Source organism: Natrix helvetica (genome assembly GCF_964273705.1).
Source record: "Natrix helvetica genome assembly, chromosome: W".
Taxonomy (NCBI): Eukaryota; Metazoa; Chordata; class Lepidosauria; order Squamata; family Natricidae; genus Natrix; species Natrix helvetica.
In genome coordinates this window covers 86,154,033-86,164,218 of record NC_138555.1, presented here as the reverse complement: position 1 = coordinate 86,164,218, position 10,186 = coordinate 86,154,033, and positions in this window count along the sequence as shown.

The window sequence follows — 10,186 nt, the reverse complement described above, 5'->3', positions numbered from 1 at the left end:
AACTGAACAGTGGGGACAGAGAATTAATTGATACAGAACATTTCTGACCCCAGCAATCTAAAACTCATAGGGTTATCAGTGCATGTAACACAGATGTTTGTGCGGGTAAGATTATCACTCCCGCTGTCAAGCAAAACCAAGCACTTAATAGTGAGTGCCATACCATGTGCATGAATCAAACAAGTGGCAAGAAAATAGGGGCAGTCAGGCCTAACACAGGTTATGTAGACAGTAAACACAAGGTCAATCAAAATGGACTCAAATGTCTATACACCAATGCACAGAGTATGAGGAATAAACAGGGCGAATTAGAAATTCAAGTAAAAGAGGGCAGATACGATATTGTTGCCATTAAAGAAAGCCACAAATGAAACATACAGGTAGAAGGAGTTAAATTATTTAAAAGAAATAGACCAAATAAAAGAGGAGGTGGAGTTGCACTATATATAAGAAATAAATAGAGCACAACAATGATGAGAACTATCTTGAATGCATTTGGGTCAATATTAAAGGTTGGGGGGGGGGGGAAATGACACTGCCATAGGTCTATACTACAGGCCACCCAACCAAGCAGAGGAAGTAGATGAACTTTTTGCTAGTCAGCTAACTAAGGTATGTAGGAAGCACACCACAATAGTAGTGGGGGATTTTAACTACCCTGACATCAACTGGGAAACAAACTCTGCACCAAGTGGAAGATCCAACAGGTTCCTAACAAACCTAGCAGACAACTTTGTTTCCCAAAAAGTAGAGAAGGGAACAAGGGGATCGGCCATATTGGACTTAATTCTCACTAACAGAGAGGAAATGATAGAAGGTGTTGAAGCCACAGAAACCCTGGGGGCAAGTGACCATGCAATATTGGAATTCAACATTATGCAAACACAAGTAGTAGAACAAAGTCAAACTAGAGTCTTGGACTTTAAGAGAACTAATTTCAATAAACTTAGAGCTTAGGAAGAATTCCATGGATGAGAATCCTCAAGGGGAAAACAACTCAAGAAGCTTGGGAAATTTTGAAAAATGAGATTACAAAAGCCCAGTCTAGCACAATACCAATGAAGAAGAAAAATAACAGCTCCCAAAAGAAACCAGTATCATGGCTGCATAAAGAACTCTCTGACAAATTGAAAGACAAAAAAGAAAATTTCTGACTTAGACTATGCTGATATTTGCATGATGGGAGACTTTAATGGCATTACAATTCAGAACATGGATTATAAAACTCACAAAACAATAAAATGAAATAGAAAAACACTCCCGAAATCCTTCTTTAGGATGATGGATGAAATAAATTTAAAAGATGTCTGGAGAGAAAGAAATCCTACCAAAAAACAATATACCTTCTATCCAAATAGACACTTATCATTCTCTAAAATTGATATGATTTCGGCTTCAACGGATTTATTTGGCAGTGCACAAGAGGTGGGAATTGAACCAAGCACTTGGGCGGACCACAATCCAATGACAATAAGATGGAGACTGCAAAGAACAAGATCTAGATGGACTGTAAACAACATGATATTGAAAGAGAAAGATTCCGTAAAGAAAATGGGAGAATAATTGACTTTCTTCTTTAAAGAAAATAAAAAAGAAGATACATCCTTGCAGAACCTAATGAAGGCCTTTTCTAGAGGTCTGATAATAGACTATACAAGAATGAGAAATTCAAAGAAAAGACAAATATCTAAGGACTTAGAAAAAGACTATAGAATACTGGAAAAAGAACTACAGAAATTTCCACAAAAGAAAGACATTAAAATAAAAATGGATACAATTAAACACAAAATGGACTTACTGGAAAAGGAGGAACTGGCACAAAAAATTAGAGGAGCTAAGCAGAATTATTTTGAAAATGCAAATAAACCAGGTAGATGGTTGGCATATAAATTGAGAAAGGAGAGAGAGGCCAAGAAAATACAACAACTAGGAGATGAACAAGGCCAAATGCACTAAGGGAATATGGAAAAGAAGAAAATTATACAGGACTATTATGCTAAATTGTATGAACAAGAGAATATAAAAGAGGAAGAAGTGAAACAATATTTACAAAATGCCAATCTCCCCCAAATACCAAATGATATTAGAACTGTATTAGAAGGTAAAATAACAATGATGGAATTAACTGAAGGTCTCAAAAGACAAAATAATGGGAGGGCCCCGGGACCGGATGGTCTACCTGTGGAATTTTATAGAACACTAGAGGAATCCTTGGCCCTTCCCCTGTTAGAAGTTATGAACGAAGTAATGATTGAAAGTAAAATACCTAACTCATGACTGGAAGCATACTTTACATTGCTACCTAAAGAGGGGGAAGACCATACGCAAATTAAGAACTATAGACCTATTTCCTTGTTGAACTCAAATTATAAATTATTTGCATCTATACTGGCTGAGAGATTGAAAAAATATTTAAATGGGTTTATCCACCAGGACCAAAATGGTTTTCTACCAAAGAGACAAATTAGAGATAATATAACAATAATTTTGGATACCTTGGAATATTATGAGGCCCACCTGGAAAAGCAAATGGCTTTGATGTTCCTTGATGTGCAGAAAGCCTTTGATAATGTGAACTGGCTATTTATGATACAACAAATGGAACAAATGAACTTTGGCAATAATTTTATTCAAGCTATACAAACGGTATATCACAAGCAAACAGCTAAGATAATGATAAATGGAGAACTGACAGATCCTATTGAAATAAAAAGAGGTACCAGACAAGGCTGCCCACTATCACAGCTACCGTGTTTCCCCGAAAATAAGACAGGGTCTTATTTTCTTTTGCCCCACGAAATATGGCCTTGGGCTTATTATAGGGGAGGGCTTATTATTTCTGGGGCAGGTGAGAAGCAAGGTGCGCCTTTTACCTTTCCAGCTCCGTCGCGTTCCTCCCCATTGTATTTAGGGAAGTGGCTGGTAAAAAAAAAAACTTCTCGCGAGTTCAATCAAACATCTTGAAATCGAGAGAAGGTTTTTTTTTTACCAGGGGCTTCCCTGAATACAATGGTGAGGAACGCGACGGAGCTGGAAAGGTAAGAGGCACGCTTTGCGGCCCAACACCACCCACCTCGCCCCAATGGTAAAGGCAGCCTGCCTGGTTCCCTTCCCCGCCATCCCTTTAACGAGGGGTGGCAGGTGGTGGGGAGAAGCGAGGCATGCCTCTTAACTTTCCAGCTCCGTTCCGTTCCTCGCCCTTTCGCCGATTGAATCCCCTTGTAAAAAAAACCTCATGAGTACACCTCTTATCTTTCCAGCTTCGTCGCGTTCCTCGCCCTTTCGCCCATTGAATCCCCTTGTAAAAAAACCTCGCAAGTTGAACTAATGAGATTTTTTTTACAAGGGGATTCAATGGGCGAAAGGGCGAGGAATGCGATGAAGCTGGAAAGAGGTGCGCATCGCAGCCCAACACCGCCCACCTCACCCCAACAGTAAAGGCAGCCTGCCTGGTTCCCTCTCCTGCCGTCCCTTTAGTGAGGGGTGAGAGGTGTGTGGGGGGGGAGAAGCGCAACACGTGTCCTAGCGCTACCAGAGACTTACAGCTCTGTTGCGTTCCTCGCCCTTTCCCTCTTTGAATCCCCTTGTAAAAAAAATCTCGCGAGTTGAACTCATGAGGCTTTTTTTACAAGGGGATTCAAACGGCGAAAGGGCGAGGAACGGAACGGAGCTGGAAAGGTAGGAGGCGTGCCTTGCTTCTTCCCACCACCACCTGCCGCCCCTTGTTAAAGGGACGGCGGGGAAAGGAACCAGGCAGGCTGCCTTTACCATTGGGGCAAAGTGGGCGGTGTTGGGCCGCGGGGTGCGCCTCTTATCTTTCTAGCTTTGTTGCATTCCTCGACACTGTATTCAGGGAAGCCCCTGGTAAAAAAAAAAACCCATCTCGCGATTTCAAGATGTTTGATTGAACTTGTGAGAAGTTTTTTTTTCACCAGCCGCTTCCCTGAGCACAATGGCAAGGAACGCGAGGAAGGGAACCAGGCAGGCTGCCTTTGCCGTTGGGGTGGGCGGTGTTTTTTTGCACGAGAAGGAACAGGCAGGGGGGGGGGTGATCACATTGCTGGCCTGCCCCTGTTTTTGCGGTGAGCCCTCTTTTTGCCCCGGAAGCTGTACAGTGTTAATGGTGGGGACTGGTTGCGCATGCGCTTAAATATTTGGGGCGGGCTTATTTTCAGGGGAGGGTTTATTATGGCACATGCTCTGAAAAGTCCGATTGGGCTTATTAGCAGGGCATGTCTTATTTTCGGGGAAACACGGTACTTTTTGTCTTAACGTTAGAAGTCTTAAATAGAAGGATCAGAGAAGAGGAAGAAATAAAGGGAATGACTATTAAAAAAGAAGAATATAAGTTGCAAGCATTTGCAGATGACTTAGTCTTCATTCTTGAGGAGCCATTTCAATCTGCACCTAAACTGATAGGAGAAATCGAGGCGTATGGAAAAGTTGCAGGTTTAAAAATAAACAAAGACAAAACAAAGATCTTAACAAAAAATATACCATCAAAACAAAAAGAAGAATTGGTGGAAATTTTGGAAATGCAAATTACAAAGAAGGTTAAATATTTGGGGATTTCTCTAACAGCTAGATGCAGTACCCTTAAAGAAGACAATTATCTTAGATTGAAGCAACAAATTGCAGCAGATTTGGTGAAATGGGAAAATCTTCAACTATCAATGATTGGGAGAATCTCAACAATTAAAATGAACATCCTACCCAGAATCCTATACCTATTTATCCCAATTAGGTTGGGGAAAGGCTATTTTGAAGATTTAAATAAAATGGTGTTGAAATTTATATGGCAGGGGGGGAAAGCAAGAATAAAACATAAATAAACCTCTTGGGCATTTTTAATTGTTAATTTTAATTTTTAAATTTTAACTGTCATTGGGGTTTTAATTGTTTCAAAGTACTGTAATTTATTTATTTATTTTCTACCTCCTCCATATTATATTGTTGTGATTGTTGCTATTGTACGTCGCCCCGAGTCCCTGGGGGGAGAGGGGGCGACTAAGAAGTCAAATTAAATAAATAAATAAATAAATAATAAATTGCTGCAAGATGCCAAATCAAGAGGAGGGTTGGGCTTACCTGACTGGGAGCTGTATTATCAGGCAGCTAATCTGATGTGGATCAAGGAATGGATAATGCTAAGAAATGTTAGGCTTTTGAATCTAGGGGGTCACGACTTGTTGTTGGGATGGCATGCATTTTTATGGTATAAGGGAACTAAAGGACATGGTTATTTTAGAAGGCATTATATAAGAGAGGCTTTGCTATTAAATTGGGAGAAGGTTAAGAGGTTGCATTACTTAAAAATTCCAGTCTGGATATCAACCATTGAAGCTTTTTCATACTCAGTAATATATAAAAAGGAACAAACAGTTAGATACGCTGAATTACTAAATAAAGAGGGTGAACTAAATCTATACAAGAATTGAAAGAGGAAGGTATTGAAGTTAATTGGTATTCATATGTACAAATACATTCTAGATACAATGAAGATCGAAAAAAGGAGGGTTTTTATGATAAAATGACTGAACTAGATAAAATCTTAACAGGTAACGATGAAAAAGTAATTTAAAAACTCTATGCTTACCTTTTAGAGGCGAAATTACAGGAAGAACAAGTCAAAGAAACTATGTTAGCTTGGGGGAAAAACTTGGGCATGGGATTGATTTAGAAAAATGGCAAAAACTGTGGACTCAAAATTATAAAATGACAATGTCAACTGCATATAAAGAGAATTGGTTTAAGATACAATAATACAATAATACAATACAATAGTAGAGTTGGAAGGGACCTTGGAGGTCTTCTAGTCCAACCCCCTGCCTAGGCAGGAAACCCTATACCGTTCCAGACAAATGGCTATCCAACCTCTTCTTAAAGACTTCCAGTGTTGGGGCATTCACAACTTCTGGAGGCAAGCTGTTCCACTGATTAATTGTTCTAACTGTCAGGAAGTTTCTCCTCAGTTCTAAGTTGCTTCTCTCCTTGATTAGTTTCCACCCATTGCTTCTTGTTCTGTCCTCGGGTGCCTTGGAGAATAGCTTGACTCCCTCTTCTTTGTGGCAACCCCTGAGATATTGGAAGACTGCTATCATGTCTCCCCTAGTCCTTCTTTCTCTTAAGCTAAACATACCCAGTTCCTGCAACCGTTCTTCATATGTTTTAGTCTCCAGTCCCCTAATCCTCTTTGTTGCTCTTCTCTGCACTCTTTCTAGAGTCTCCACATCTTTTTACATCGTGGCGACCAGAACTGAATGCAGGATTCCAAGGGTGGCCTCACCAAGGCATTATAAAGTGGTATTAACCCTTCACGTGATCTTGATTCTATCCCTCTGTTGATGCAGCCTAGAACTGTGTTGGCTTTTTTGACAGCTGCTGCACACTGCTGGCTCATATTTAAATGGTTGTCCACTAGGACTCCAAGATCCCTTCCAGAGTTACTACTGTTGAGCAAGGTACCACCTATACTGTCCCTGTGCATTCCGTTTTTCTTGCCTAAATGTAGAACCTGACTCTTTTCACCATTGAATTTCATTTTATTAGATAGTGCCCAATGTTCAAGTTTGTCAAGATCCTTCTGTATCTTAAGCCTATCTTCTGGAGTGTTGGCTATTCCTGCCAGCTTGGTGTCATCTGCAAATTTGATGAGTTCCCCATTTATTCCCTCATCCAAATCATTGATGAAGATGTTGAAGAGTACTGGGCCTAAAACAGAGCCTTGGGGTACTCCACTGCATACTTCCCTCCATGTAGATGCAGTTCCATTGAGGACTCCACGTTGAGTGCGGTTATGTTGGAAGATATATATATATATGGAAGATGTTTTTACAGGTGGCACTTATCCCCAACAAGAATAGCAAGAATGTTTAAGAATAAATCTGAAAAATGCTGGAAATGTCATCAGATGCCGGGCACATATTACCACATGTAGTGGACTTGTACTGAAGCTAAAAGATACTGGACTAAAATCCACACGTGGCTGGAGAAAATGATACATAAACACATAGACTTAAAATCAGAACTCTTCTTATTGGGAATAATACCAGAAACATACAACAAGGACTTGAAATATCTGATTATAAATGTTTTAACAGCTGCTAGAATTGTATTTGCCAAAAATTGGAAAAATGAGAAATTACCAATACAGGAGGAAATTATTCGGAAAATAATGGAATGTGCTGAAATGAGTAAGCCTACATTTGAAATTAGAGAACTAGAGGATGAGCAATTTTATAGAGTATGGGATTTGTTTTACCAATGGTTAGATAAAAAAACCTGGAAATGAAATTGTTTTCTTATGCAATAATAGAAAGTTATATTTACTGCTATGAAAGTTTTTTTTAACTTTGTTTTTATTATGCAATAGAGTACTTATTTACACTATATATGAAGAACAATAATGAACCTAATATATAAGAATGGGATGATTTGAATTTCTAGGTATAATTGTAGGTAGTGATCAGGACTAGGGGAGACATGATAGCAGTGTTCCAATATCTCAGGGGTTGCCACAAAGAAGAGGGAGTCAAGCTATTCTCCAAGGCACCTGTGGACAGAACAAGAAGCAATGGGTGGAAACTAATCAAGGAGAGAAGCAACTTAGAACTGAGGAGAAACTTCCTGACAGTTAGAACAATTAATCAGTGGAACAGAAGTTGCCTCCAGAAGTTGTGAATGCCCCAACACTGGAAGTCTTTAAGAAGATGTTGGATAGCCATTTGTCTGGAACGGTATAGGGTTTCCTGCCTAGGCAGGGGGTTGGACTAGAAGACCTCCAAGGTCCCTTCCAACTCTACTATTGTATTGTATTGTATTGTATTGTATTGTATCATTCTATACTATAAAGATTTCTGCTATACTAAATGGACTAATGATGATGTAATGAACAATGGATACGCATATGAATTGAAATACTTAATGACTATATGGATTGATAATTAACAATGGAAAATTATATTTGGAGTTGTGGATGATTGATGACATTATGGTTAATTGAAAGTATAAATGTGCAATATGAATTAATGGGAATCTTTTGTTTTAATCTTTGTTTTTACTCTCTAGAGATAGGCGATATTATAATTCTATAAAGACTTATTGTTACTTAATAGATAATTATGGATTCAAGGAAATAAGGGCCGTCACAAATGAAAGAATATTAATGGTAATCTGAACATATAATGCTCAATGAAATATTTATTTATGTTTAATGGATAACCAGTGACTTTATTTTTAATTGTAAAAACTGTTGCACAAAAACTTGTAATCAAACGACATGCTTGATGAAATTGAGGAAAGTTGTTTTTTCTCCTTGCTTTTGTTCTGTATGTGTTGTCTTATTTTTAAAGAAAAATAAATAAATACAAAATTATTTTAAAAAAAAAGATAAGTATAAAAAGTGGAAAGGGGGGACGACGACACATAACTAAGGCAGAATATCAGCAAATAGCCCGAGCCTGTAAAGATGAAGTGAGGAAAGCTAAGGCTCACAATGAAGAAAGGCTTGCCACAAAAGTAAAAAAATAACAAAAAAAGCTTCTTCCAACATGTTAAAAACAAGAAAAAGGTTAAGGAAACAATTGGTCCATTGCTGGGAGAAAGTGGCAAAAAGGTGACAAGCAACAGGGAGAAAGCAGAACTATTTAACTCATGTTTTGCATCTGTCTTTACACAAAGAGGTAAAACAGACCTATCAGCCTGACCTCAATACCAGGAAAGATTCTGGAAAAGATACTCAAGCAACGAATTAGCAAACACCTAGAAGTAAACAAAGTAATAGCCCAAAGCCAACATGGGTTTGTCAAAAACAGATCATGCCAGACTAATCTTATTGCATTCTTTGACAAAGGGACAAAACTAGTGGACCAGAGGAATGCCATCGATATAGTTTACTTGGACTTCAGTAAGGCATTTGATAAGGTAGACCATAACCTACTACTAGATAAAGTAGAAGAATGTGGGTTAGACAGCATCACCACCAGATGGATTCGTAACTGGCTGACCAACCGCACTCAACGTGTAGTCCTCAATGGAACTGCATCTACATGGAGGGAGGTATGCAGTGGAGTACCCCAAGGCTCTGTTTTGGGCCCAGGACTCTTCAACATCTTCATCAATGATTTGGATGAGGGAATAAATGGGGAACTCATCAAATTTGCAGATGACACCAAGCTGGCAGGAATAGCCAACACTCCAGAAGACAGGCTTAAGATACAGAAGGATCTTGACAAACTTGGACATTGGGCACTATCTAATAAAATGAAATTCAATGGTGAAAAGAGTCAGGTTCTACATTTAGGCAACAAAAACGAAATGCACAGGTACAGTATAGGTGGTACCTTGCTCAGTAGTAGTAACTGTGAAAGGGATCTTGGAGTCCTAGTGGACAACCATTTAAATAGGAGCCAGCCGTGTGCAGCAGCTGCCAAAAAAGCCAACACAGTTCTAGGCTGCATCAACAGAGGGATAGAATCAAGATTACGTGAAGTGTTAATACCACTTTATAAGGCCTTGGTAAGGCCACACTTGGAATACTGCAATCAGTTTTGGTCATCACAATGTAGAAAAGATGTGGAGACTCTAAAAGGAGTGCAGAGAAGAGCAACAAAGAGGATTAGGGGACTGGAGACTAAAACATATGAAGAACAGGAACTGGGTATGTCTATTTTAATGAAAAGAAGGACTAGGGGAGGCATGATAGCAGTCTTCCAATATCTCAGGGGTTGCCACAAAGAAGAGGGAGTCAAACTATTCTCCAAGGCACCTGAGGGCAGGACAAGAAGCAATGGGTGGAAACTAATCAAGGAGAGAAGCAACTTAAAACTGAGGACAAATTTCCTGACAGAACAATTAATCAGTGGAACAGAAGTTGCCTCCAGAAGTTGTGAATGCCCCAACACTGGAAGTCTTTAAGAAGATGTTGGATAACCATTTGTCTAAAACGGTATAGGTTTCCTGCCTAGGCAGGGGGTTGGACTAGAAGACCTCCAAGGTCCCTTCCAACTCTGCTATTGTATTGTATTGTATAGTTAAACTTTGAGTATTAGGTCAAAAAAATGTTATGATAATGGACATAGTAAAAAAAATGTTTGATAATGATAACGTATATATATATATATATATATATATATGTATTGGCTTAATAAAAGGAAATTGGATATAAATTGTAAACAGTGATTTGGAA